The sequence below is a fragment of the Astatotilapia calliptera genome, chromosome 3, assembly GCF_964374335.1.
Source record: "Astatotilapia calliptera chromosome 3, fAstCal68.1, whole genome shotgun sequence".
NCBI classification, from domain to species: Eukaryota; Metazoa; Chordata; class Actinopteri; order Cichliformes; family Cichlidae; genus Astatotilapia; species Astatotilapia calliptera.
The window spans coordinates 24,493,811-24,519,645 of NC_137424.1; the positions used below are offsets into that span (position 1 = coordinate 24,493,811).

Below are 25,835 nucleotides of genomic sequence, written 5' to 3' on the forward strand. Positions count from 1 at the left end.
GTGTGGTGTAATTGGCCTCAATAGCAACTAATGCCCTGGTGTGGTGTAGGTGGCCTCAGCCAGCAGCCACAGGCCCTGGTGCGGTGTAAGTGGCCTCAGCCAGTGCCACAGGCCCTGGTGTGGTGTAAGTGGCCTGAGCAAGAGCCACAGACCCTGGTGTGGTGTAATTGGCCTCAATAGCAACTAATGCCCTGGTGTGGTGTAAGTGGCCTCAGCCAGCAGCCACAGGCCCTGGTGTGGTGTAAGTGGCCTCAGCCAGCAGCCACAGGCCCTGATGTGGTGTAAGTGGCCCCAGCCGGTCACTCAGGCCCTGGTGTGGTGTAGGTGGCATCAGCTAGCAGCACAAGACATTGTAAAACAGCCAAAAGCAATGTCGTTAATGTGCCATCATTAATGGGCAGCTGCTTTTGGTCTTTTAATACACCCCTTCTCTGGATCAAAAGCGGTTCAATGACATGAAAATGAAAGGCTTACAGCACCAGGTAGTCTCCCATCCAAGTACAAACCAAGCCCAGCCCTGCTTAGCTTCCGAGATCAGACGAGGTCGGGCGTGCTCAGGGTGGTATGGCCGTAAGCTGCTGGCCCCAGCACAATGTCTCAATTTATGGATTCAACTGATTAGGTGGCAAGTACCTGAAGTTACGAAGACAATCCTTTAACCATACCTGCATGTTTGCATAATACCCTAACCCAAAGGCTCAGTTTAGCATTTATCTAACAGCACAGGCCATGGATTGTTGAAGATGGCCTCAGGAACCAGCACAGGGCCTGGTGTGTTGTACATGGCCACAGCTAGCAGCACAGGGCCTGGTTTGGTGAAGATGGCCTCGGCCAGAAGCGCAGGGCCTGGTGTGATGTGAGTGGCCTGAGCAAGAGCCACAGGCCCTGGTGTGGTGTAAGTGGCCTCAGCCAGAAGCCACAGGCACTGGTGTGGTGTAAGTGGCCTCAGCCAGCAGCCACAGGCCCTGGTGTGGTGTAAGTGGCCTCAGCCAGCAGCCACAGGCCCTGGTGTGGTGTAAGTGGCCTCAGCCAGCAGCCACAGGCCCTGGTGTGGTGTAAGTGGCCTCAGCCAGAGCCACAGGCCCTGGTGTGGTGTAAGTGGCCTCAGCCACTGCCACAGGCCCTGGTGTGGTGTAAGTGGCCTGAGCAAGAGCCAAAGACCCTGGTGTGGTGTAATTGGCCTCAATAGCAACTAATGCCCTGGTGTGGTGTAGGTGGCCTCAGCCAGCAGCCACAGGCCCTGGTGTGGTGTCAGTGGCCTCAATAGCAACTAATGCCCTGGTGTGGTGTAAGTGGCCTCAGCCAGCAGCCACAGGCCCTGGTGTGGTGTAAGTGGCTTGAGCAAGAGCCACAGACCCTGGTGTGGTGTAATTGGCCTCAATAGCAACTAAGGCCCTGGTGTGGTGTAGGTGGCCTCAGCCAGCAGCCACAGGCCCTGGTGTGGTGTAAGTGACCTCAGCCAACAGCCACAGGCCCTGGTGTGGTGTAAGTGGCCTCAGCCAGCAGCCACAGGCCCTGATGTGGTGTAAGTGGCCCCAGCCGGTCACTCAGGCCCTGGTGTGGTGTAGGTGGCATCAGCTAGCAGCACAAGACATTGGAAAACAGCCAAAAGCAATGTCGTTAATGTGCCCTCATTAATGGGCAGCTGCTTTTGGTCTTTTAATACACCCCTTCTCTGGATCAAAAGTGGTTCAGTGACATGAAAATGAAATGCTTACAGCACCAGGTATTCCCAGGCGGTCTCCCATCCAAGTACTAACCAAGCCCAGCCCTGCTTAGCTTCCGAGATCAGACGAGGTCGGGCGTGCTCAGGGTGGTATGGCCGTAAGCTGCTGGCCCCAGCACAATGTCTCAATTTATGGATTCAACTGATTAGGTGGCAAGTACCTGAAGTTACGAAGACAATCCTTTAACCATACCTGCATTTTTGCATAATACCCTAACCCAAAGGCTCAGTTTAGCATTTATCTAACAGCACAGGCCCTGGATTGTTGAAGATGGCCTCAGGAACCAGCACAGGGCCTGGTGTGTTGTACATGGCCACAGCAAGCAGCACAGGGCCAGGTTTGGTGAAGATGGCCTCGGCCAGAAGCACAGGGTCTGGTGTGATATGAGTGGCCTGAGCAAGAGCCACAGGCCCTGGTGTGGTGTAAGTGGCCTCAGCCAGAAGCCACAGGCCCTGGTGTGGTGTAGGTGGCCTCAGCCAGCAGCCACAGGCCCTTGTGTGGTGTAAGTGGCCTCAGCCAGCAGCCACAGGCCCTGGTGTGGTGTAAGTGGCCTCAGCCAGCAGCCACAGGCCCTGGTGTGGTGTAATTGGCCTCAATAGCAACTAAGGCCCTGGTGTGGTGTAAGTGGCCTCAGCCAGCAGCCACAGGCCCTGGTGTGGTGTAAGTGGCCTCAGCCAGTGCCACAGGCCCTGGTGTGGTGTAAGGGGCCTCAATAGCAACTAATGCCCTGGTGTGGTGTAAGTGGCCTCAGCCAGCAGCCACAGGCACTGGTGTGGTGTAAGTGCCCTCAACAAGCAGCCACAGGCCCTGGTGTGGTGTAAGTGGCCTCAGCCAGCAGCCACAGGCCCTGGTGTGGTGTAAGTGGCCTCAGCCAGCAGCCACAGGCCCTGGTGTGGTGTAAGTGGCCCAAGCAAGAGCCACAGGCCCTGGTGTGGTGTAAGTGGCCTCAGCCAGAAGCCACAGGCCCTGGTGTGGTGTAAGTGGCCTCAGCCAGCAGCCACAGGCCCTGGTGTGGTGTAAGTGGCCTCAGCCAGCAGCCACAGGCCCTGGTGTGGTGTAAGTGGCCTCAGCCAGTGCCACAGGCACTGGTGTGGTGTAAGTGGCCTGAGCAAGAGTCACAGACCCTGGTGTGGTGTAATTGGCCTCAATAGCAACTAATGCCCTGGTGTGGTGTAGGTGGCCTCAGCCAGCAGCCACAGGCCCTGGTGTGGTGTAAGTGGCCTCAGCCAGTGCCACAGGCCCTGGTGTGGTGTAAGTGGCCTGAGCAAGAGCCACAGACCCTCGTGTGGTGTAATTGGCCTCAATAGCAACTAATGCCCTGGTGTGGTGTAAGTGGCCTCAGCCAGCAGCCACAGGCCCTGGTGTGGTGTAAGTGGCCTCAGAAGCAAATAAGGCCGTATTGTGGTGTATGTGGCCTCAGCCAGGAGCCACAGGCCCTGGTGTGGTGTAAGTGGCCTGAGCAAGAGCCACAGACCCTGGTGTGGTGTAAGTGGCCTCAGCCAGCAGCCACAGGCCTTGGTGTGGTGTAAGTCGCCTCAGCCAGAAGCCACAGGCACTGGTGTGGTGTAAGTGGCCTCAGCCAGCAGCCACAGGCCCTGGTGTGGTGTAAGTGGCCTGAGCAAGAGCCACAGGCCCTGGTGTGGTGTAATTGGCCTCAATAGCAACTAAGGCCCTGGTGTGGTGTAAGTGGCCTCATCCAGAGCCACAGGCCCTGGTGTGGTGTAAGTGGCCTCAGAAGCAAATAAGGCCGTGGTGTGGTGTAAGTGGCCTCAGCCAGAAGCCACAGGCACTGGTGTGGTGTAAGTGGCCTCAGCCAGCAGCCACAGGCCCTGGTGTGGTGTAAGTGACTTCAGCCAGTGCCACAGGCCCTGGTGTGGTGTAAGTGGCCTGAGCAAGAGCCACCGACCCTGGTGTGGTGTAATTGGCCTCAATAGCAACTAATGCCCTGGTCTGGTGTAGGTGGCCTCAGCCAGCAGCCACAGGCCCTGGTGTGGTGTAAGTGGCCTCAGCCAGTGCCACAGGCCCTGGTGTGGTGTAAGGGGCCTCAATAGCAACTAATGCCCTGGTGTGGTGTAAGTGGCCTCAGCCAGCAGCCACAGGCCATGGTGTGGTGTAAGTGGCCTCAGCCAGCAGCCACAGGCCCTGGTGTGGTGTAAGTGGCCTCAGCCAGCAGCCACAGGCCCTGGTGTGGTGTAAGTGGCCTCAGCCAGAGCCACAGGCCCTGGTATAGTGTAAGTGGCCTCAACCAGTGCCACAGGCCCTGGTGGGGTGTAAGTGGCCTGAGCAAGAGCCACAGACCCTGGTGTGGTGTAATTGGCCTCAATAGCAACTAATGCCCTGGTGTGGTGTAGGTGGCCTCAGCCAGCAGCCACAGGCCCTGGTGTGGTGTAAGTGGCCTCAGCCAGTGCCACAGGCCCTGGTGTGGTGTAAGGGGCCTCAATAGCAACTAATGCCCTGGTGTGGTGTAGGTGGCCTCAGCCAGCAGCCACAGGCCCTGGTGTGGTGTAAGTGGCCTCAGCCAGTGCCAAAGGCCCTGATGTGGTGTAAGTGGCCTCAATAGCAACTAATGCCCTGGTGTGGTGTAAGTGGCCTCAGCCAGCAGCCACAGGCACTGGTGTGGTGTAAGTGGCCTCAGCCAGCAGCCACAGGCCCTGGTGTGGTGTAAGTGGCCTCAGCCAGCAGCCACAGGCCCTGGTGTGGTGTAAGTGGCCTGAGCCAGCAGCCACAGGCCCTGGTGTGGTTTATGTGGCCTCAGCCAGAAGCCACAGGCACTGGTGTGGTGTAAGTGCCCTCAGCCAGCAGCCACAGGCCCTGGTGTGGTGTAAGTGACCTCAGCCAGCAGCCACAGGCCCTGGTGTGGTGTAAGTGGCCTCAGCCAGCAGCCACAGGCCCTGGTGTGGTGTAAGTGGCCTCAGGCAGTGCCACAGGCCCTGGTGTGGTGTAAGTGGCCTGAGCAAGAGTCACAGACCCTGGTGTGGTGTAATTGGCCTCAATAGCAACTAATGCCCTGGTGTGGTGTAGGTGGCCTCAGCCAGCAGCCACAGGCCCTGGTGTGGTGTAAGTGGCCTCAGCCAGTGCCACAGGCCCTGGTGTGGTGTAAGTGGCCTGAGCAAGAGCCACAGGCCCTGGTGTGGTGTAAGTGGCCTCAGCCAGCAGCCACAGGCCCTGGTGTGGTGTAAGTGGCCTGAGCAAGAGCCACAGGCCCTGGTGTGGTGTAAGTGGCCTCAGCCAGAAGCCACAGGCACTGGTGTGGTGTAAGTGCCCTCAGCCAGCAGCCACAGGCCCTGGTGTGGTGTAAGTGACCTCAGCCAGCAGCCACAGGCCCTGGTGTGGTGTAAGTGGCCTCAGCCAGCAGCCACAGGCCCTGGTGTGGTGTAAGTGGCCTCAGCCAGTGCCACAGGCCCTGGTGTGGTGTAAGTGGCCTGAGCAAGAGTCACAGACCCTGGTGTGGTGTAATTGGCCTCAATAGCAACTAATGCCCTGGTGTGGTGTAGGTGGCCTCAGCCAGCAGCCACAGGCCCTGATGTGGTGTAAGTGGCCCCAGCCGGTCACTCAGGCCCTGGTGTGGTGTAGGTGGCATCAGCTAGCAGCACAAGACATTGGAAAAGAGCCAAAATCAATGTCGTTAATGTGCCCTCATTAATGGGCAGCTGCTTTTGGTCTTTTAATACACCCCTTCTCTGGATCAAAAGCGGTTCAATGACATGAAAATGAAAGGCTTACAGCACCAGGTATTCCCAGGTAGTCTCCCATCCAAGTACTAACCAAGCCCAGCCCTGCTTAGCTTCCGAGATCAGACGAGGTCGGGCGTGCTCAGGGTGGTATGGCCGTAAGCTGCTGGCCCCAGCACAATGTCTCAATTTATGGATTCAACTGATTAGGTGGCAAGTACCTGAAGTTACGAAGACAATCCTTTAACCATACCTGCATGTTTGCATAATACCCTAACCCAAAGGCTCAGTTTAGCATTTATCTAACAGCACAGGCCATGGATTGTTGAAGATGGCCTCAGGAACCAGCACAGGGCCTGGTGTGTTGTACATGGCCACAGCTAGCAGCACAGGGCCTGGTTTGGTGAAGATGGCCTCGGCCAGAAGCGCAGGGCCTGGTGTGATGTGAGTGGCCTGAGCAAGAGCCACAGGCCCTGGTGTGGTGTAAGTGGCCTCAGCCAGAAGCCACAGGCACTGGTGTGGTGTAAGTGGCCTCAGCCAGCAGCCACAGGCCCTGGTGTGGTGTAAGTGGCCTCAGCCAGCAGCCACAGGCCCTGGTGTGGTGTAAGTGGCCTCAGCCAGCAGCCACAGGCCCTGGTGTGGTGTAAGTGGACTCAGCCAGAGCCACAGGCCCTGGTGTGGTGTAAGTGGCCTCAGCCAGTGCCACAGGCCCTGGTGTGGTGTAAGTGGCCTGAGCAAGAGCCAAAGACCCTGGTGTGGTGTAATTGGCCTCAATAGCAACTTATGCCCTGGTGTGGTGTAAGTGGCCTCAGCCAGCAGCCACAGGCCCTGGTGTGGTGTAAGTGGCCTCAATAGCAACTAATGCCCTGGTGTGGTGTAAGTGGCCTCAGCCAGCAGCCACAGGCCCTGGTGTGGTGTAAGTGGCCTCAGCCAGCAGCCACAGGCCCTGGTGTGGTGTAAGTGGCCTGAGCAAGAGCCACAGGCCCTGGTGTGGTGTAAGTGGCCTCAGCCAGAAGCCACAGGCACTGGTGTGGTGTAAGGGGCCTCAATAGCAACTAATGCCCTGGTGTGGTGTAAGTGACCTCAGCCAGCAGCCACAGGCCCTGGTGTGGTGTAAGTGGCCTCAGCCAGCAGCCACAGGCCCTGGTGTGGTGTAAGTGGCCTCAGCCAGTGCCACAGACCCTGGTGTGGTGTAATTGGCCTCAATAGCAACTAATGCCCTGGTGTGGTGTAAGTGGCCTCAGCCAGCAGCCACAGGCCCTGGTGTGGTGTAAGTGGCCTCAGCCAGCAGCCACAGGACCTGATGTGGTGTAAGTGGCCCCAGCCGGTCACTCAGGCCCTGGTGTGGTGTAGGTGGCATCAGCTAGCAGCACAAGACATTGGAAAACAGCCAAAAGCAATGTCGTTAATGTGCCCTCATTAATGGGCAGCTGCTTTTGGTCTTTTAATACACCCCTTCTCTGGATCAAAAGCGGTTCAATGACATGAAAATGAAAGGCTTACAGCACCAGGTATTCCCAGGTAGTCTCCCATCCAAGTACCAACCAAGCCCAGCCCTGCTTAGCTTCCGAGATCAGACGAGGTCGGGCGTGCTCAGGGTGGTATGGCCGTAAGCTGCTGGCCCCAGCACAATGTCTCAATTTATGGATTCAACTGATTAGGTGGCAAGTACCTGAAGTTACGAAGACAATCCTTTAACCATACCTGCATGTTTGCATAATACCCTAACCCAAAGGCTCAGTTTAGCATTTATCCAACAGCACAGGCCCTGGATTGTTGAAGATGGCCTCAGGAACCAGCACAGGGCCTGGTGTGTTGTACATGGCCACAGCTAGCAGCACAGGGCCTGGTGTGATGTGAGTGGCCTGAGCCAGAAGCCACAGGCACTGGTGTGGTGTAAGTGGCCTCAGCCAGCAGCCACAGGCCCTGGTGTGGTGTAAGTGGCCTCAGCCAGCAGCCACAGGCCCTGGTGTGGTGTAAGTGGCCTCAGCCAGCAGCCACAGGCCCTGGTGTGGTGTAAGTGGCCTCAGCCAGAGCCACAGGTCCTGGTGTGGTGTAAGTGGCCTCAGCCAGTGCCACAGGACCTGGTGTGGTGTAAGTGGCCTGAGCAAGAGCCACAGACCCTGGTGTGGTGTAATTGGCCTCAATAGCAACTAATGCCCTGGTGTGGTGTAGGTGGCCTCAGCCAGCAGCCACAGGCCCTGGTGTGGTGTAAGTGGCCTCAATAGCAACTAATGCCCTGGTGTGGTGTAAGTGGCCTCAGCCAGCAGCCACAGGCCCTGGTGTGGTGTAAGTGACCTCAGCCAGAGCCACAGGTCCTGGTGTGGTGTAAGTGGCCTCAGCCAGAGCCACAGGTCCTGGTGTGGTGTAAGTGGCCTCAGCCAGTGCCACAGGCCCTGGTGTGGTGTAAGTGGCCTCAGCCAGCAGCCACAGGCCCTGGTGTGGTGTAAGTGGCCTCAGCCAGCAGCCACAGGCCCTGGTGTGGTGTAAGTGGCCTCAGCCAGCAGCCACAGGCCCTGGTGTGGTGTAAGTGGCCTCAGCCAGCAGCCACAGGCCCTGGTGTGGTGTAAGTGGCCTCAGCCAGAGCCACAGGTCCTGGTGTGGTGTAAGTGGCCTCAGCCAGTGCCACAGGCCCTGGTGTGGTGTAAGTGGCCTGAGCAAGAGCCACAGACCCTGGTGTGGTGTAATTGGCCTCAATAGCAACTAAGGCCCTGGTGTGGTGTAGGTGGCCTCAGCCAGTAGCCACAGGCACCTGGTGTGGTGTAAGGGGCCTCAATAGCAACTAATGCCCTGGTGTGGTGTAAGTGGCCTCAGCCAGCAGCCACAGGCACTGGTGTGGTGTAAGTGCCCTCAGCCAGCAGCCACAGGCCCTGGTGTGGTGTAAGTGGCCTCAGCCAGCAGCCACAGGCCCTGGTGTGGTGTAAGTGGCCTCAGCCAGCAGCACAGGCCCTGGTGTGGTGTAAGTGGCCTGAGCAAGAGCCACAGGCCCTGGTGTGGTGTAAGTGGCCTCAGCCAGAAGCCACAGGCACTGGTGTGGTGTAAGTGCCCTCAGCCAGCAGCCACAGGCCCTGGTGTGGTGTAAGTGACCTCAGCCAGCAGCCACAGGCCCTGGTGTGGTGTAAGTGGCCTCAGCCAGCAGCCACAGGCCCTGGTGTGGTGTAAGTGGCCTCAGCCAGTGCCACAGGCCCTGGTGTGGTGTAAGTGGCCTGAGCAAGAGTCACAGACCCTGGTGTGGTGTAATTGGCCTCAATAGCAACTAATGCCCTGGTGTGGTGTAGGTGGCCTCAGCCAGCAGCCACAGGCCCTGGTGCGGTGTAAGTGGCCTCAGCCAGTGCCACAGGCCCTGGTGTGGTGTAAGTGGCCTGAGCAAGAGCCACCGACCCTGGTGTGGTGTAATTGGCCTCAATAGCAACTAATGCCCTGGTCTGGTGTAGGTGGCCTCAGCCAGCAGCCACAGGCCCTGGTGTGGTGTAAGTGGCCTCAGCCAGTGCCACAGGCCCTGGTGTGGTGTAAGGGGCCTCAATAGCAACTAATGCCCTGGTGTGGTGTAAGTGGCCTCAGCCAACAGCCACAGGCACTGGTGTGGTGTAAGTGCCCTCAGCCAGCAGCCATAGGCCCTGGTGTGGTGTAAGTGGCCTCAGCCAGCAGCCACAGGCCCTGGTGTGGTGTAAGTGGCCTGAGCAAGAGCCACAGGCACTGGTGTGGTGTAAGTGCCCTCAGCCAGCAGCCACAGGCCCTGGTGTGGTGTAAGTGGCCTCAGCCAGCAGCCACAGGCCCTGGTGTGGTGTAAGTGGCCTCAGCCAGCAGCCACAGGCCATGGTGTGGTGTAAGTGGCCTCAGCCAGCAGCCACAGGCCCTGGTGTGGTGTAAGTGGCCTCAGCCAGTGCCACAGGCCCTGGTGTGGTGTAAGTGGCCTGAGCAAGAGTCACAGACCCTGGTGTGGTGTAATTGGCCTCAATAGCAACTAATGCCCTGGTGTGGTGTAGGTGGCCTCAGCCAGCAGCCACAGGCCCTGGTGTGGTGTAAGTGGCCTCAGCCAGCAGCCCCAGGCCCTGGTGTGGTGTAAGTGGCCTGAGCAAGAGCCACAGACCCTGGTGTGGTGTAATTGGCCTCAATAGCAACTAATGCCCTGGTGTGGTGTAAGTGGCCTCAGCCCGCAGCCACAGGCCCTGGTGTGGTGTAAGTGGCCTCATCCAGCAGCCACAGGCCCTGATGTGGTGTAAGTGGCCCCAGCCGGTCACTCAGGCCCTGGTGTGGTGTAGGTGGCATCAGCTAGCAGCACAAGACATTGGAAAACAGCCAAAAGCAATGTCGTTAATGTGCCCTCATTAATGGGCAGCTGCTTTTGGTCTTTTAATACACCCCTTCTCTGGATCAAAAGCGGTTCAATGACATGAAAATGAAAGGCTTATAGCACCAGGTATTCCCAGGCAGTCTCCCATCCAAGTACTAACCAAGCCCAGCCCTGCTTAGCTTCCGAGATTAGACGAGGTCGGGCGTGCTCAGGGTGGTATGGCCGTAAGCTGCTGGCCCCAGCACAATGTCTCAATTTATGGATTCAACTGATTAGGTGGGAAGTACCTGAAGTTACGAAGACAATCCTTTAACCATACCTGCATGTTTGCATAATACCCTAACCCAAAGGCTCAGTTTAGCATTTATCTAACAGCACAGGCCCTGGATTGTTGAAGATGGCCTCAGGAACCAGCACAGGGCCTGGTGTGTTGTACATGGCCACAGCAAGAAGCACAGGGCCTGGTTTGGTGAAGATGGCCTCGGCGAGAAGCGCAGGGCCTGGTGTGATGTGACTGGCCTGAGCAAGAGCCACAGGCCCTGGTGTGGTGTAAGTGGCCTCAGCCAGAAGCCACAGGCACTGGTGTGGTGTAAGTGGCCTCAGCCAGCAGCCACAGGCCCTGGTGTGGTGTAAGTGGCCTCAGCCAGCAGCCACAGGCCCTGGTGTGGTGTAAGTGGCCTCAGCCAGCAGCCACAGGCCCTGGTGTGGTGTAAGTGGCCTCAGCCAGCAGCCACAGGCCCTGGTGTGGTGTAAGTGGCCTCAGCCAGAGCCACAGGCCCTGGTATAGTGTAAGTGGCCTCAACCAGTGCCACAGGCCCTGGTGGGGTGTAAGTGGCCTGAGCAAGAGCCACAGACCCTGGTGTGGTGTAAGTGGCCTCAATAGCAACTAATGCCCTGGTGTGGTGTAAGTGGCCTCAGCCAGCAGCCACAGGCACTGGTGTGGTGTAAGTGCCCTCAGCCAGCAGCCACAGGCCCTGGTGTGGTGTAAGTGACCTCAGCCAGCAGCCACAGGCCCTGGTGTGGTGTAAGTGGCCTCAGCCAGCAGCCACAGGCCCTGGTGTGGTGTAAGTGGCCTCAGCCAGTGCCACAGGCCCTGGTGTGGTGTAAGTGGCCTGAGCAAGAGTCACAGACCCTGGTGTGGTGTAATTGGCCTCAATAGCAACTAATGCCCTGGTGTGGTGTAGGTGGCCTCAGCCAGCAGCCACAGGCCCTGGTGTGGTGTAAGTGGCCTCAGCCAGTGCCACAGGCCCTGGTGTGGTGTAAGTGGCCTGAGCAAGAGCCACAGGCCCTGGTGTGGTGTAAGTGGCCTCAGCCAGAAGCCACAGGCACTGGTGTGGTGTAAGTGCCCTCAGCCAGCAGCCACAGGCCCTGGTGTGGTGTAAGTGGCCTCAGCCAGCAGCCACAGGCCCTGATGTGGTGTAAGTGGCCCCAGCCGGTCACTCAGGCCCTGGTGTGGTGTAGGCGGCATCAGCTAGCAGCACAAGACATTGGAAAAGAGCCAAAAGCAATGTCGTTAATGTGCCCTCATTAATGGGCAGCTGCTTTTGGTCTTTTAATACACCCCTTCTCTGGATCAAAAGCGGTTCAATGACATGAAAATGAAAGGCTTACAGCACCAGGTATTCCCAGGTAGTCTCCCATCCAAATACTAACCAAGCCCAGCCCTGCTTAGCTTCCGAGATCAGACGAGGTCGGGCATGCTCAGGGTGGTATGGCCGTAAGCTGCTGGCCCCAGCACAATGTCTCAATTTATGGATTCAACTGATTAGGTGGCAAGTACCTGAAGTTACGAAGACAATCCTTTAACCATACCTGCATGTTTGCATAATACCCTAACCCAAAGGCTCAGTTTAGCATTTATCTAACAGCACAGGCCCTGGATTGTTGAAGATGGCCTCAGGAACCAGCACAGGGCCTGGTGTGTTGTACATGGCCACAGCTAGCAGCACAGGGCCTGGTTTGGTGAAGATGGCCTCGGCCAGAAGCGCAGGGCCTGGTGTGATGTGAGTGGCCTGAGCAAGAGCCACAGGCCCTGGTGTGGTGCAAGTGGCCTCAGCCAGAAGCCACAGGCACTGGTGTGGTGTAAGTGGCCTCAGCCAGCAGCCACAGGCCCTGGTGTGGTGTAGGTGGCCTCAGCCAGCAGCCACAGGCCCTGGTGTGGTGTAAGTGCCCTCAGCCAGCAGCCACAGGCCCTGGTGTGGTGTAAGTGGCCTCAGCCAGCAGCCACAGGCCCTGATGTGGTGTAAGTGGCCTCAGCCGGTCACTCAGGCCCTGGTGTGGTGTAGGTGGCATCAGCTAGCAGCACAAGACATTGGAAAACAGCCAAAAGCAATGTCGTTAATGTGCCCTCATTAATGGGCAGCTGCTTTTGGTCTTTTAATACACCCCTTCTCTGGATCAAAAGCGGTTCAATGACATGAAAATGAAAGACTTATAGCACCAGGTATTCCCAGGCAGTCTCCCATCCAAGTACTAACCAAGCCCAGCCCTGCTTAGCTTCCGAGATTAGACGAGGTCGGGCGTGCTCAGGGTGGTATGGCCGTAAGCTGCTGGCCCCAGCACAATGTCTCAATTTATGGATTCAAGAGATTAGGTGGCAAGTACCTGAAGTTACGAAGACAATCCTTTAACCATACCTGCATGTTTGCATAATACCCTAACCCAAAGGCTCAGTTTAGCATTTATCTAACAGCACAGGCCCTGGATTGTTGAAGATGGCCTCAGGAACCAGCACAGGGCCTGGTGTGTTGTACATGGCCACAGCAAGAAGCACAGGGCCTGGTTTGGTGAAGATGGCCTCGGCGAGAAGCGCAGGGCCTGGTGTGATGTGACTGGCCTGAGCAAGAGCCACAGGCCCTGGTGTGGTGTAAGTGGCCTCAGCCAGAAGCCACAGGCACTGGTGTGGTGTAAGTGGCCTCAGCCAGCAGCCACAGGCCCTGGTGTGGTGTAAGTGGCCTCAGCCAGCAGCCACAGGCCCTGGTGTGGTGTAAGTGGCCTCAGCCAGCAGCCACAGGCCCTGGTGTGGTGTAAGTGGCCTCAGCCAGCAGCCACAGGCCCTGGTGTGGTGTAAGTGGCCTCAGCCAGCAGCCACAGGCCCTGGTGTGGTGTAAGTGGCCTCAGCCAGAGCCACAGGCCCTGGTATAGTGTAAGTGGCCTCAACCAGTGCCACAGGCCCTGGTGGGGTGTAAGTGGCCTGAGCAAGAGCCACAGACCCTGGTGTGGTGTAATTGGCCTCAATAGCAACTAATGCCCTGGTGTGGTGTAGGTGGCCTCAGCCAGCAGCCACAGGCCCTGGTGTGGTGTAAGTGGCCTCAGCCAGTGCCACAGGCCCCGGTGTTGTATAAGGGGCCTCAATAGCAACTAATGCCCTGGTGTGGTGTAGGTGGCCTCAGCCAGCAGCCACAGGCCCTGGTGTGGTGTAAGTGGCCTCAGCCAGTGCCAAAGGCCCTGATGTGGTGTAAGTGGCCTCAATAGCAACTAATGCCCTGGTGTGGTGTAAGTGGCCTCAGCCAGCAGCCACAGGCACTGGTGTGGTGTAAGTGGCCTCAGCCAGCAGCCACAGGCCCTGGTGTGGTGTAGTGGCCTCAGCCAGCAGCCACAGGCCCTGGTGTGGTGTAAGTGGCCTGAGCCAGCAGCCACAGGCCCTGGTGTGGTGTATGTGGCCTCAGCCAGAAGCCACAGGCACTGGTGTGGTGTAAGTGCCCTCAGCCAGCAGCCACAGGCCCTGGTGTGGTGTAAGTGACCTCAGCCAGCAGCCACAGGCCCTGGTGTGGTGTAAGTGGCCTCAGCCAGCAGCCACAGGCCCTGGTGTGGTGTAAGTGGCCTCAGCCAGTGCCACAGGCCCTGGTGTGGTGTAAGTGGCCTGAGCAAGAGTCACAGACCCTGGTGTGGTGTAATTGGCCTCAATAGCAACTAATGCCCTGGTGTGGTGTAGGTGGCCTCAGCCAGCAGCCACAGGCCCTGGTGTGGTGTAAGTGGCCTCAGCCAGTGCCACAGGCCCTGGTGTGGTGTAAGTGGCCTGAGCAAGAGCCACAGGCCCTGGTGTGGTGTAAGTGGCCTCAGCCAGCAGCCACAGGCCCTGGTGTGGTGTAAGTGGCCTGAGCAAGAGCCACAGGCCCTGGTGTAGTGTAAGTGGCCTCAGCCAGAAGCCACAGGCACTGGTGTGGTGTAAGTGCCCTCAGCCAGCAGCCACAGGCCCTGGTGTGGTGTAAGTGACCTCAGCCAGCAGCCACAGGCCCTGGTGTGGTGTAAGTGGCCTCAGCCAGCAGCCACAGGCCCTGGTGTGGTGTAAGTGGCCTCAGCCAGTGCCACAGGCCCTGGTGTGGTGTAAGTGGCCTGAGCAAGAGTCACAGACCCTGGTGTGGTGTAATTGGCCTCAATAGCAACTAATGCCCTGGTGTGGTGTAGGTGGCCTCAGCCTGCAGCCACAGGCCCTGATGTGGTGTAAGTGGCCCCAGCCGGTCACTCAGGCCCTGGTGTGGTGTAGGTGGCATCAGCTAGCAGCACAAGACATTGGAAAAGAGCCAAAATCAATGTCGTTAATGTGCCCTCATTAATGGGCAGCTGCTTTTGGTCTTTTAATACACCCCTTCTCTGGATCAAAAGCGGTTCAATGACATGAAAATGAAAGGCTTACAGCACCAGGTATTCCCAGGTAGTCTCCCATCCAAGTACTAACCAAGCCCAGCCCTGTTTAGCTTCCGAGATCAGACGAGGTCGGGCATGCTCAGGGTGGTATGGCCGTAAGCTGCTGGCCCCAGCACAATGTCTCAATTTATGGATTCAACTGATTAGGTGGCAAGTACCTGAAGTTACGAAGACAATCCTTTAACCATACCTGCATGTTTGCATAATACCCTAACCCAAAGGCTCAGTTTAGCATTTATCTAACAGCACAGGCCCTGGATTGTTGAAGATGGCCTCAGGAACCAGCACAGGGCCTGGTGTGTTGTACATGGCCACAGCTAGCAGCACAGGGCCTGGTTTGGTGAAGATGGCCTCGGCCAGAAGCGCAGGGCCTGGTGTGATGTGAGTGGCCTGAGCAAGAGCCACAGGCCCTGGTGTGGTGTAAGTGGCCTCAGCCAGAAGCCACAGGCACTGGTGTGGTGTAAGTGGCCTCAGCCAGCAGCCACAGGACCTGGTGTGGTGTAAGTGGCCTCAGCCAGCAGCCACAGGCCCTGGTGTGGTGTAAGTGGCCTCAGCCAGCAGCCACAGGCCCTGGTGTGGTGTAAGTGGCCTCAGCCAGCAGCCACAGGCCCTGGTGTGGTGTAAGTGGCCTCAGCCAGAGCCACAGGCCCTGGTGTAGTGTAAGTGGCCTCAGCCAGTGCCACAGGCCCTGGTGTGGTGTAAGTGGCCTGAGCAAGAGCCACAGACCCTGGTGTGGTGTAATTGGCCTCAATAGCAACTAATGCCCTGTTGTGGTGTATGTGGCCTCAGCCAGCAGCCACAGGCCCTGGTGTGGTGTAAGTGGCCTCAGCCAGTGCCACAGGCCCTGGTGTGGTGTAAGGGGCCTCAATAGCAACTAATGCCCTGGTGTGGTGTAAGTGGCCTCAGCCAGCAGCCACAGGCACTGGTGTGGTGTAAGTGGCCTCAGCCAGCAGCCACAGGCCCTGGTGTGGTGTAAGTGGCCTCAGCCAGCAGCCACAGGCCCTGGTGTGGTGTAAGTGGCCTGAGCCAGCAGCCACAGGCCCTGGTGTGGTGTAAGTGGCCTCAGCCAGAAGCCACAGGCACTGGTGTGGTGTAAGTGCCCTCAGCCAGCAGCCACAGGCCCTGGTGTGGTGTAAGTGACCTCAGCCAGCAGCCACAGGCCCTGGTGTGGTGTAAGTGGCCTCAGCCAGCAGCCACAGGCCCTGGTGTGGTGTAAGTGGCCTCAGCCAGTGCCACAGGCCCTGGTGTGGTGTAAGTGGCCTGAGCAAGAGTCACAGACCCTGGTGTGGTGTAATTGGCCTCAATAGCAACTAATGCCCTGGTGTGGTGTAGGTGGCCTCAGCCAGCAGCCACAGGCCCTGGTGTGGTGTAAGTGGCCTCAGCCAGTGCCACAGGCCCTGGTGTGGTGTAAGTGGCCTGAGCAAGAGCCACAGGCCCTGGTGTGGTGTAAGTGGCCTCAGCCAGCAGCCACAGGCCTTGGTGTGGTGTAAGTGGCCTGAGCAAGAGCCACAGGCCCTGGTGTGGTGTAAGTGGCCTCAGCCAGAAGCCACAGGCACTGGTGTGGTGTAAGTGCCCTCAGCCAGCAGCCACAGGCCCTGGTGTGGTGTAAGTGACCTCAGCCAGCAGCCACAGGCCCTGGTGTGGTGTAAGTGGCCTCAGCCAGCAGCCACAGGCCCTGGTGTGGTGTAAGTGGCCTCAGCCAGCAGCCACAGGCCCTGATGTGGTGTAAGTGGCCCCAGCCGGTCACTCAGGCCCTGGTGTGGTGTAGGCGGCATCAGCTAGCAGCACAAGACATTGGAAAAGAGCCAAAAGCAATGTCGTTAATGTGCCCTCATTAATGGGCAGCTGCTTTTGGTCTTTTAATACACCCCTTCTCTGGATCAAAAGCGGTTCAATGACATGAAAATGAAAGGCTTACAGCACCAGGTATTCCCAGGTAGTCTCCCATCCAAATACTAACCAAGCCCAGCCCTGCTTAGCTTCCGAGATCAGACGAGGTCGGGCATGCTCAGGGTGGTATGGCCGTAAGCTGCTGGCCCCAGCACAATGTCTCAATTTATGGATTCAACTGATTAGGTGGCAAGTACCTGAAGTTACGAAGACAATCCTTTAACCATACCTGCATGTTTGCATAATACCCTAACCCAAAGGCTCAGTTTAGCATTTATCTAACAGCACAGGCCCTGGATTGTTGAAGATGGCCTCAGGAACCAGCACAGGGCCTGGTGTGTTGTACATGGCCACAGCTAGCAGCACAGGGCCTGGTTTGGTGAAGATGGCCTCGGCCAGAAGCGCAGGGCCTGGTGTGATGTGAGTGGCCTGAGCAAGAGCCACAGGCCCTGGTGTGGTGCAAGTGGCCTCAGCCAGAAGCCACAGGCACTGGTGTGGTGTAAGTGGCCTCAGCCAGCAGCCACAGGCCCTGGTGTGGTGTAGGTGGCCTCAGCCAGCAGCCACAGGCCCTGGTGTGGTGTAAGTGCCCTCAGCCAGCAGCCACAGGCCCTGGTGTGGTGTAAGTGGCCTCAGCCAGCAGCCACAGGCCCTGATGTGGTGTAAGTGGCCTCAGCCGGTCACTCAGGCCCTGGTGTGGTGTAGGTGGCATCAGCTAGCAGCACAAGACATTGGAAAACAGCCAAAAGCAATGTCGTTAATGTGCCCTCATTAATGGGCAGCTGCTTTTGGTCTTTTAATACACCCCTTCTCTGGATCAAAAGCGGTTCAATGACATGAAAATGAAAGACTTATAGCACCAGGTATTCCCAGGCAGTCTCCCATCCAAGTACTAACCAAGCCCAGCCCTGCTTAGCTTCCGAGATTAGACGAGGTCGGGCGTGCTCAGGGTGGTATGGCCGTAAGCTGCTGGCCCCAGCACAATGTCTCAATTTATGGATTCAAGAGATTAGGTGGCAAGTACCTGAAGTTACGAAGACAATCCTTTAACCATACCTGCATGTTTGCATAATACCCTAACCCAAAGGCTCAGTTTAGCATTTATCTAACAGCACAGGCCCTGGATTGTTGAAGATGGCCTCAGGAACCAGCACAGGGCCTGGTGTGTTGTACATGGCCACAGCAAGAAGCACAGGGCCTGGTTTGGTGAAGATGGCCTCGGCGAGAAGCGCAGGGCCTGGTGTGATGTGACTGGCCTGAGCAAGAGCCACAGGCCCTGGTGTGGTGTAAGTGGCCTCAGCCAGAAGCCACAGGCACTGGTGTGGTGTAAGTGGCCTCAGCCAGCAGCCACAGGCCCTGGTGTGGTGTAAGTGGCCTCAGCCAGCAGCCACAGGCCCTGGTGTGGTGTAAGTGGCCTCAATAGCAACTAATGCCCTGGTGTGGTGTAAGTGGCCTCGGCCAGCAGCCACAGGGCCTGGTGTGATAGGAGTGGCCTGAGCAAGAGCCACAGGCCCTGGTGTGGAGTAAGTGGCCTGAGCAAGAGCCACAGGCCCTGGTGTGGTGTAAGTGGCCTCAGCCAGAGCCACAGGCCCTGGTGTGGTGTAAGTGGCCTCAGAAGCAAATAAGGCCGTGGTGTGGTGTAAGTGGCCTCAGCCAGAGCCACAGGCCCTGGTGTGGTGTAAGTGGCCTCAATAGCAACTAAGGCCCTGGTGTGGTGTAAGTGGCCTCATCCAGCAGCCACAGGCCTTGGTGTGGTGTAAGTCGCCTCATCCAGCAGCCACAGGCCCTGGTGTGGTAAAAGTGGCCTGAGCAAGAGCCACAGACCCTGGTGTGGTGTAATTGGCCTCAATAGCAAGTAAGGCCCTGGTGTGGTGTAGGTGGCCTCAGCCAGCAGCCACAGGCCCTGGTGTGGTGTAAGTGGCCTCAGCCAGCAACCACAGGCCCTGATGTGGTGTAAGTGGCCCCAGCCGGTCACTCAGGCCCTGGTGTGGTGTAAGTGGCATCAGCTAGCAGCACAAGACATTGGAAAACAGCCAAAAGCAATGTCGTTAATGTGCCCTCATTAATGGGCAGCTGCTTTTGGTCTTTTAATACACCCCTTCTCTGGATCAAAAGCGGTTCAATGACATGAAAATGAAAGACTTATAGCACCAGGTATTCCCAGGCAGTCTCCCATCCAAGTACTAACCAAGCCCAGCCCTGCTTAGCTTCCGAGATTAGACGAGGTCGGGCGTGCTCAGGGTGGTATGGCCGTAAGCTGCTGGCCCCAGCACAATGTCTCAATTTATGGATTCAAGAGATTAGGTGGCAAGTACCTGAAGTTACGAAGACAATCCTTTAACCATACCTGCATGTTTGCATAATACCCTAACCCAAAGGCTCAGTTTAGCATTTATCTAACAGCACAGGCCCTGGATTGTTGAAGATGGCCTCAGGAACCAGCACAGGGCCTGGTGTGTTGTACATGGCCACAGCAAGAAGCACAGGGCCTGGTTTGGTGAAGATGGCCTCGGCGAGAAGCGCAGGGCCTGGTGTGATGTGACTGGCCTGAGCAAGAGCCACAGGCCCTGGTGTGGTGTAAGTGGCCTCAGCCAGAAGCCACAGGCACTGGTGTGGTGTAAGTGGCCTCAGCCAGCAGCCACAGGCCCTGGTGTGGTGTAAGTGGCCTCAGCCAGCAGCCACAGGCCCTGGTGTGGTGTAAGTGGCCTCAGCCAGCAGCCACAGGCCCTGGTGTGGTGTAAGTGGCCTCAGCCAGCAGCCACAGGCCCTGGTGTGGTGTAAGTGGCCTCAGCCAGCAGCCACAGGCCCTGGTGTGGTGTAAGTGGCCTCAGCCAGAGCCACAGGCCCTGGTATAGTGTAAGTGGCCTCAACCAGTGCCACAGGCCCTGGTGGGGTGTAAGTGGCCTGAGCAAGAGCCACAGACCCTGGTGTGGTGTAATTGGCCTCAATAGCAACTAATGCCCTGGTGTGGTGTAGGTGGCCTCAGCCAGCAGCCACAGGCCCTGGTGTGGTGTAAGTGGCCTCAGCCAGTGCCACAGGCCCCGGTGTTGTATAAGGGGCCTCAATAGCAACTAATGCCCTGGTGTGGTGTAGGTGGCCTCAGCCAGCAGCCACAGGCCCTGGTGTGGTGTAAGTGGCCTCAGCCAGTGCCAAAGGCCCTGATGTGGTGTAAGTGGCCTCAATAGCAACTAATGCCCTGGTGTGGTGTAAGTGGCCTCAGCCAGCAGCCACAGGCACTGGTGTGGTGTAAGTGGCCTCAGCCAGCAGCCACAGGCCCTGGTGTGGTGTAGTGGCCTCAGCCAGCAGCCACAGGCCCTGGTGTGGTGTAAGTGGCCTGAGCCAGCAGCCACAGGCCCTGGTGTGGTGTATGTGGCCTCAGCCAGAAGCCACAGGCACTGGTGTGGTGTAAGTGCCCTCAGCCAGCAGCCACAGGCCCTGGTGTGGTGTAAGTGACCTCAGCCAGCAGCCACAGGCCCTGGTGTGGTGTAAGTGGCCTCAGCCAGCAGCCACAGGCCCTGGTGTGGTGTAAGTGGCCTCAGCCAGTGCCACAGGCCCTGGTGTGGTGTAAGTGGCCTGAGCAAGAGTCACAGACCCTGGTGTGGTGTAATTGGCCTCAATAGCAACTAATGCCCTGGTGTGGTGTAGGTGGCCTCAGCCAGCAGCCACAGGCCCTGGTGTGGTGTAAGTGGCCTCAGCCAGTGCCACAGGCCCTGGTGTGGTGTAAGTGGCCTGAGCAAGAGCCACAGGCCCTGGTGTGGTGTAAGTGGCCTCAGCCAGCAGCCACAGGCCCTGGTGTGGTGTAAGTGGCCTGAGCAAGAGCCACAGGCCCTGGTGTAGTGTAAGTGGCCTCAGCCAGAAGCCACAGGCACTGGTGTGGTGTAAGTGCCCTCAGCCAGCAGCCACAGGCCCTGGTGTGGTGTAAGTGACCTCAGCCAGCAGCCACAGGCCCTGGTGTGGTGTAAGTGGCCTCAGCCAGCAGCCACAGGCCCTGGTGTGGTGTAAGTGGCCTCAGCCAGTGCCACAGGCCCTGGTGTGGTGTAAGTGGCCTGAGCAAGAGTCACAGACCCTGGTGTGGTGTAATTGGCCTCAATAGCAACTAATGCCCTGGTGTGGTGTAGGTGGCCTCAGCCTGCAGCCACAGGCCCTGATGTGGTGTAAGTGGCCCCAGCCGGTCACTCAGGCCCTGGTGTGGTGTAGGTGGCATCAGCTAGCAGCACAAGACATTGGAAAAGAGCCAAAATCAATGTCGTTAATGTGCCCTCATTAATGGGCAGCTGCTTTTGGTCTTTTAATACACCCCTTCTCTGGATCAAAAGCGGTTCAATGACATGAAAATGAAAGGCTTACAGCACCAGGTATTCCCAGGTAGTCTCCCATCCAAGTACTAACCAAGCCCAGCCCTGTTTAGCTTCCGAGATCAGACGAGGTCGGGCATGCTCAGGGTGGTATGGCCGTAAGCTGCTGGCCCCAGCACAATGTCTCAATTTATGGATTCAACTGATTAGGTGGCAAGTACCTGAAGTTACGAAGACAATCCTTTAACCATACCTGCATGTTTGCATAATACCCTAACCCAAAGGCTCAGTTTAGCATTTATCTAACAGCACAGGCCCTGGATTGTTGAAGATGGCCTCAGGAACCAGCACAGGGCCTGGTGTGTTGTACATGGCCACAGCTAGCAGCACAGGGCCTGGTTTGGTGAAGATGGCCTCGGCCAGAAGCGCAGGGCCTGGTGTGATGTGAGTGGCCTGAGCAAGAGCCACAGGCCCTGGTGTGGTGTAAGTGGCCTCAGCCAGAAGCCACAGGCACTGGTGTGGTGTAAGTGGCCTCAGCCAGCAGCCACAGGACCTGGTGTGGTGTAAGTGGCCTCAGCCAGCAGCCACAGGCCCTGGTGTGGTGTAAGTGGCCTCAGCCAGCAGCCACAGGCCCTGGTGTGGTGTAAGTGGCCTCAGCCAGCAGCCACAGGCCCTGGTGTGGTGTAAGTGGCCTCAGCCAGAGCCACAGGCCCTGGTGTAGTGTAAGTGGCCTCAGCCAGTGCCACAGGCCCTGGTGTGGTGTAAGTGGCCTGAGCAAGAGCCACAGACCCTGGTGTGGTGTAATTGGCCTCAATAGCAACTAATGCCCTGTTGTGGTGTATGTGGCCTCAGCCAGCAGCCACAGGCCCTGGTGTGGTGTAAGTGGCCTCAGCCAGTGCCACAGGCCCTGGTGTGGTGTAAGGGGCCTCAATAGCAACTAATGCCCTGGTGTGGTGTAAGTGGCCTCAGCCAGCAGCCACAGGCACTGGTGTGGTGTAAGTGGCCTCAGCCAGCAGCCACAGGCCCTGGTGTGGTGTAAGTGGCCTCAGCCAGCAGCCACAGGCCCTGGTGTGGTGTAAGTGGCCTGAGCCAGCAGCCACAGGCCCTGGTGTGGTGTAAGTGGCCTCAGCCAGAAGCCACAGGCACTGGTGTGGTGTAAGTGCCCTCAGCCAGCAGCCACAGGCCCTGGTGTGGTGTAAGTGACCTCAGCCAGCAGCCACAGGCCCTGGTGTGGTGTAAGTGGCCTCAGCCAGCAGCCACAGGCCCTGGTGTGGTGTAAGTGGCCTCAGCCAGTGCCACAGGCCCTGGTGTGGTGTAAGTGGCCTGAGCAAGAGTCACAGACCCTGGTGTGGTGTAATTGGCCTCAATAGCAACTAATGCCCTGGTGTGGTGTAGGTGGCCTCAGCCAGCAGCCACAGGCCCTGGTGTGGTGTAAGTGGCCTCAGCCAGTGCCACAGGCCCTGGTGTGGTGTAAGTGGCCTGAGCAAGAGCCACAGGCCCTGGTGTGGTGTAAGTGGCCTCAGCCAGCAGCCACAGGCCTTGGTGTGGTGTAAGTGGCCTGAGCAAGAGCCACAGGCCCTGGTGTGGTGTAAGTGGCCTCAGCCAGAAGCCACAGGCACTGGTGTGGTGTAAGTGCCCTCAGCCAGCAGCCACAGGCCCTGGTGTGGTGTAAGTGACCTCAGCCAGCAGCCACAGGCCCTGGTGTGGTGTAAGTGGCCTCAGCCAGCAGCCACAGGCCCTGGTGTGGTGTAAGTGGCCTCAGCCAGTGCCACAGGCCCTGGTGTGGTGTAAGTGGCCTGAGCAAGAGTCACAGACCCTGGTGTGGTGTAATTGGCCTCAATAGCAACTAATGCCCTGGTGTGGTGTAGGTGGCCTCAGCCAGCAGCCACAGGCCCTGGTGTGGTGTAAGTGGCCTCAGCCAGTGCCACAGGCCCTGGTGTGGTGTAAGTGGCCTGAGCAAGAGCCACAGACCCTGGTGTGGTGTAATTGGCCTCAATAGCAACTAATGCCCTGGTGTGGTGTAAGTGGCCTCAGCCAGCAGCCACAGGCCCTGGTGTGGTGTAAGTGGCCTCAGCCAGCAGCCACAGGCCCTGGTGTGGTGTAAGTGGCCTCAGCCAGCAGCCACAGGCCCTGGTGTGGTGTAAGTGGCCTCAGCCAGAGCCACAGGCCCTGGTGTGGTGTAAGTGGCCTCAGCCAGTGCCACAGGCCCTGGTGTGGTGTAAGTGGCCTGAGCAAGAGCCAAAGACCCTGGTGTGGTGTAATTGGCCTCAATAGCAACTTATGCCCTGGTGTGGTGTAAGTGGCCTCAGCCAGCAGCCACAGGCCCTGGTGTGGTGTAAGTGGCCTCAATAGCAACTAATGCCCTGGTGTGGTGTAAGTGGCCTCAGCCAGCAGCCACAGGCCCTGGTGTGGTGTAAGTGGCCTCAGCCAGCAGCCACAGGCCCTGGTGTGGTGTAAGTGGCCTGAGCAAGAGCCACAGGCCCTGGTGTGGTGTAAGTGGCCTCAGCCAGAAGCCACAGGCACTGGTGTGGTGTAAGGGGCCTCAATAGCAACTAATGCCCTGGTGTGGTGTAAGTGACCTCAGCCAGCAGCCACAGGCCCTGGTGTGGTGTAAGTGGCCTCAGCCAGCAGCCACAGGCCCTGGTGTGGTGTAAGTGGCCTCAGCCAGTGCCACAGACCCTGGTGTGGTGTAATTGGCCTCAATAGCAACTAATGCCCTGGTGTGGTGTAAGTGGCCTCAGCCAGCAGCCACAGGCCCTGGTGTGGTGTAAGTGGCCTCAGCCAGCAGCCACAGGCCCTGATGTGGTGTAAGTGGCCCCAGCCGGTCACTCAGGCCCTGGTGTGGTGTAGGTGGCATCAGCTAGCAGCACAAGACATTGGAAAACAGCCAAAAGCAATGTCGTTAATGTGCCCTCATTAATGGGCAGCTGCTTTTGGTCTTTTAATACACCCCTTCTCTGGATCAAAAGCGGTTCAATGACATGAAAATGAAAGGCTTACAGCACCAGGTATTCCCAGGTAGTCTCCCATCCAAGTACTAACCAAGCCCAGCCCTGCTTAGCTTCCGAGATCAGACGAGGTCGGGCGTGCTCAGGGTGGTATGGCCGTAAGCTGCTGGCCCCAGCACAATGTCTCAATTTATGGATTCAACTGATTAGGTGGCAAGTACCTGAAGTTACGAAGACAATCCTTTAACCATACCTGCATGTTTGCATAATACCCTAACCCAAAGGCTCAGTTTAGCATTTATCTAACAGCACAGGCCCTGGATTGTTGAAGATGGCCTCAGGAACCAGCACAGGGCCTGGTGTGTTGTACATGGCCACAGCTAGCAGCACAGGGCCTGGTGTGATGTGAGTGGCCTCGGCCAGAAGCCACAGGCACTGGTGTGGTGTAAGTGGCCTCAGCCAGCAGCCACAGGCCCTGGTGTGGTGTAAGTGGCCTCAGCCAGCAGCCACAGGCCCTGGTGTGGTGTAAGTGGCCTCAGCCAGCAGCCACAGGCCCTGGTGTGGTGTAAGTGGCCTCAGCCAGAGCCACAGGTCCTGGTGTGGTGTAAGTGGCCTCAGCCAGTGCCACAGGCCCTGGTGTGGTGTAAGTGGCCTCAGCCAGAAGCCACAGGCCCTGGTGTGGTGTAAGTGGCCTCAGCCAGCAGCCACAGGCCCTGGTGTGGTGTAATTGGCCTCAGCCAGAGCCACAGGTCCTGGTGTGGTGTAAGTGGCCTCAGCCAGTGCCACAGGCCCTGGTGTGGTGTAAGTGGCCTGAGCAAGAGCCACAGACCCTGGTGTGGTGTAATTGGCCTCAATAGCAACTAATGCCCTGGTGTGGTGTAGGTGGCCTCAGCCAGCAGCCACAGGCCCTGGTGTGGTGTAAGTGGCCTCAATAGCAACTAATGCCCTGGTGTGGTGTAAGTGGCCTCAGCCAGCAGCCACAGGCCCTGGTGTGGTGTAAGTGGCCTCAGCCAGAGCCACAGGTCCTGGTGTGGTGTAAGGGGCCTCAATAGCAACTAATGCCCTGGTGTGGTGTAAGTGACCTCAGCCAGCAGCCACAGGCCCTGGTGTGGTGTAAGTGGCCTCAGCCAGCAGCCACAGGCCCTGGTGTGGTGTAAGTGGCCTCAGCCAGCAGCCACAGACCCTGGTGTGGTGTAATTGGCCTCAATAGCAACTAATGCCCTGGTGTGGTGTAAGTGGCCTCAGCCAGCTGCCACAGGCCCTGGTGTGGTGTAAGTGGCCTCAGCCAGCAGCCACAGGCCCTGATGTGGTGTAAGTGGCCCCAGCCGGTCACTCAGGCCCTGGTGTGGTGTAGGTGGCATCAGCTAGCAGCACAAGACATTGGAAAACAGCCAAAAGCAATGTCGTTAATGTGCCCTCATTAATGGGCAGCTGCTTTTGGTCTTTTAATACACCCCTTCTCTGGATCAAAAGCGGTTCAATGACATGAAAATGAAAGGCTTACAGCACCAGGTATTGCCAGGTAGTCTCCCATCCAAGTACTAACCAAGCCCAGCCCTGCTTAGCTTCCGAGATCAGACGAGGTCGGGCGTGCTCAGGGTGGTATGGCCGTAAGCTGCTGGCCCCAGCACAATGTCTCAATTTATGGATTCAACTGATTAGGTGGCAAGTACCTGAAGTTACGAAGACAATCCTTTAACCATACCTGCATGTTTGCATAATACCCTAACCCAAAGGCTCAGTTTAGCATTTATCTAACAGCACAGGCCCTGGATTGTTGAAGATGGCCTCAGGAACCAGCACAGGGCCTGGTGTGTTGTACATGGCCACAGCTAGCAGCACAGGGCCTGGTGTGATGTGAGTGGCCTGAGCCAGAAGCCACAGGCACTGGTGTGGTGTAAGTGGCCTCAGCCAGCAGCCACAGGCCCTGGTGTGGTGTAAGTGGCCTCAGCCAGCAGCCACAGGCCCTGGTGTGGTGTAAGTGGCCTCAGCCAGCAGCCACAGGCCCTGGTGTGGTGTAAGTGGCCTCAGCCAGAGCCACAGGTCCTGGTGTGGTGTAAGTGGCCTCAGCCAGTGCCACAGGCCCTGGTGTGGTGTAAGTGGCCTCAGCCAGAAGCCACAGGCCCTGGTGTGGTGTAAGTGGCCTCAGCCAGCAGCCACAGGCCCTGGTGTGGTGTAATTGGCCTCAGCCAGAGCCACAGGTCCTGGTGTGGTGTAAGTGGCCTCAGCCAGTGCCACAGGCCCTGGTGTGGTGTAAGTGGCCTGAGCAAGAGCCACAGACCCTGGTGTGGTGTAATTGGCCTCAATAGCAACTAATGCCCTGGTGTGGTGTAGGTGGCCTCAGCCAGCAGCCACAGGCCCTGGTG

General features: G+C 57.9%; 9 non-coding genes and 5 pseudogenes across 9 annotated transcripts; all 14 read right to left on the reverse strand.

Moving 5' to 3' along the window:
- Window positions 1-467: 467 nt before the first annotated feature.
- Window positions 468-576, reverse strand: LOC145427479 (5S ribosomal RNA; annotated as a pseudogene).
- A 1,135-nt stretch (window positions 577-1,711) lies between these two features.
- LOC145426389 (5S ribosomal RNA) lies at window positions 1,712-1,830 on the reverse strand. The gene has a single exon (XR_013907099.1). It is a non-coding gene; the product is annotated as a 5S ribosomal RNA (ribosomal RNA).
- A 3,613-nt stretch (window positions 1,831-5,443) lies between these two features.
- On the reverse strand, window positions 5,444-5,562 carry LOC145427840 (5S ribosomal RNA). Its single transcript, XR_013908382.1, has one exon. It is a non-coding gene; the product is annotated as a 5S ribosomal RNA (ribosomal RNA).
- A 1,332-nt stretch (window positions 5,563-6,894) lies between these two features.
- LOC145426818 (5S ribosomal RNA) lies at window positions 6,895-7,013 on the reverse strand. The gene has a single exon (XR_013907537.1). It is a non-coding gene; the product is annotated as a 5S ribosomal RNA (ribosomal RNA).
- A 2,790-nt stretch (window positions 7,014-9,803) lies between these two features.
- Window positions 9,804-9,922, reverse strand: LOC145427324 (5S ribosomal RNA; annotated as a pseudogene).
- Window positions 9,923-11,296: 1,374 nt separating this feature from the next.
- Window positions 11,297-11,415, reverse strand: LOC145427130 (5S ribosomal RNA). Its single transcript, XR_013907854.1, has one exon. It is a non-coding gene; the product is annotated as a 5S ribosomal RNA (ribosomal RNA).
- A 705-nt stretch (window positions 11,416-12,120) lies between these two features.
- LOC145427376 (5S ribosomal RNA) lies at window positions 12,121-12,239 on the reverse strand (annotated as a pseudogene).
- Window positions 12,240-14,321: 2,082 nt separating this feature from the next.
- Window positions 14,322-14,440, reverse strand: LOC145426904 (5S ribosomal RNA). Its single transcript, XR_013907625.1, has one exon. It is a non-coding gene; the product is annotated as a 5S ribosomal RNA (ribosomal RNA).
- Window positions 14,441-16,250: 1,810 nt separating this feature from the next.
- On the reverse strand, window positions 16,251-16,369 carry LOC145427131 (5S ribosomal RNA). Its single transcript, XR_013907855.1, has one exon. It is a non-coding gene; the product is annotated as a 5S ribosomal RNA (ribosomal RNA).
- A 705-nt stretch (window positions 16,370-17,074) lies between these two features.
- Window positions 17,075-17,193, reverse strand: LOC145427378 (5S ribosomal RNA; annotated as a pseudogene).
- Window positions 17,194-18,365: 1,172 nt separating this feature from the next.
- On the reverse strand, window positions 18,366-18,484 carry LOC145427379 (5S ribosomal RNA; annotated as a pseudogene).
- Window positions 18,485-20,566: 2,082 nt separating this feature from the next.
- LOC145426906 (5S ribosomal RNA) lies at window positions 20,567-20,685 on the reverse strand. The gene has a single exon (XR_013907627.1). It is a non-coding gene; the product is annotated as a 5S ribosomal RNA (ribosomal RNA).
- Window positions 20,686-23,514: 2,829 nt separating this feature from the next.
- On the reverse strand, window positions 23,515-23,633 carry LOC145427841 (5S ribosomal RNA). Its single transcript, XR_013908383.1, has one exon. It is a non-coding gene; the product is annotated as a 5S ribosomal RNA (ribosomal RNA).
- A 1,333-nt stretch (window positions 23,634-24,966) lies between these two features.
- Window positions 24,967-25,085, reverse strand: LOC145427165 (5S ribosomal RNA). Its single transcript, XR_013907892.1, has one exon. It is a non-coding gene; the product is annotated as a 5S ribosomal RNA (ribosomal RNA).
- Window positions 25,086-25,835: the final 750 nt, after the last annotated feature.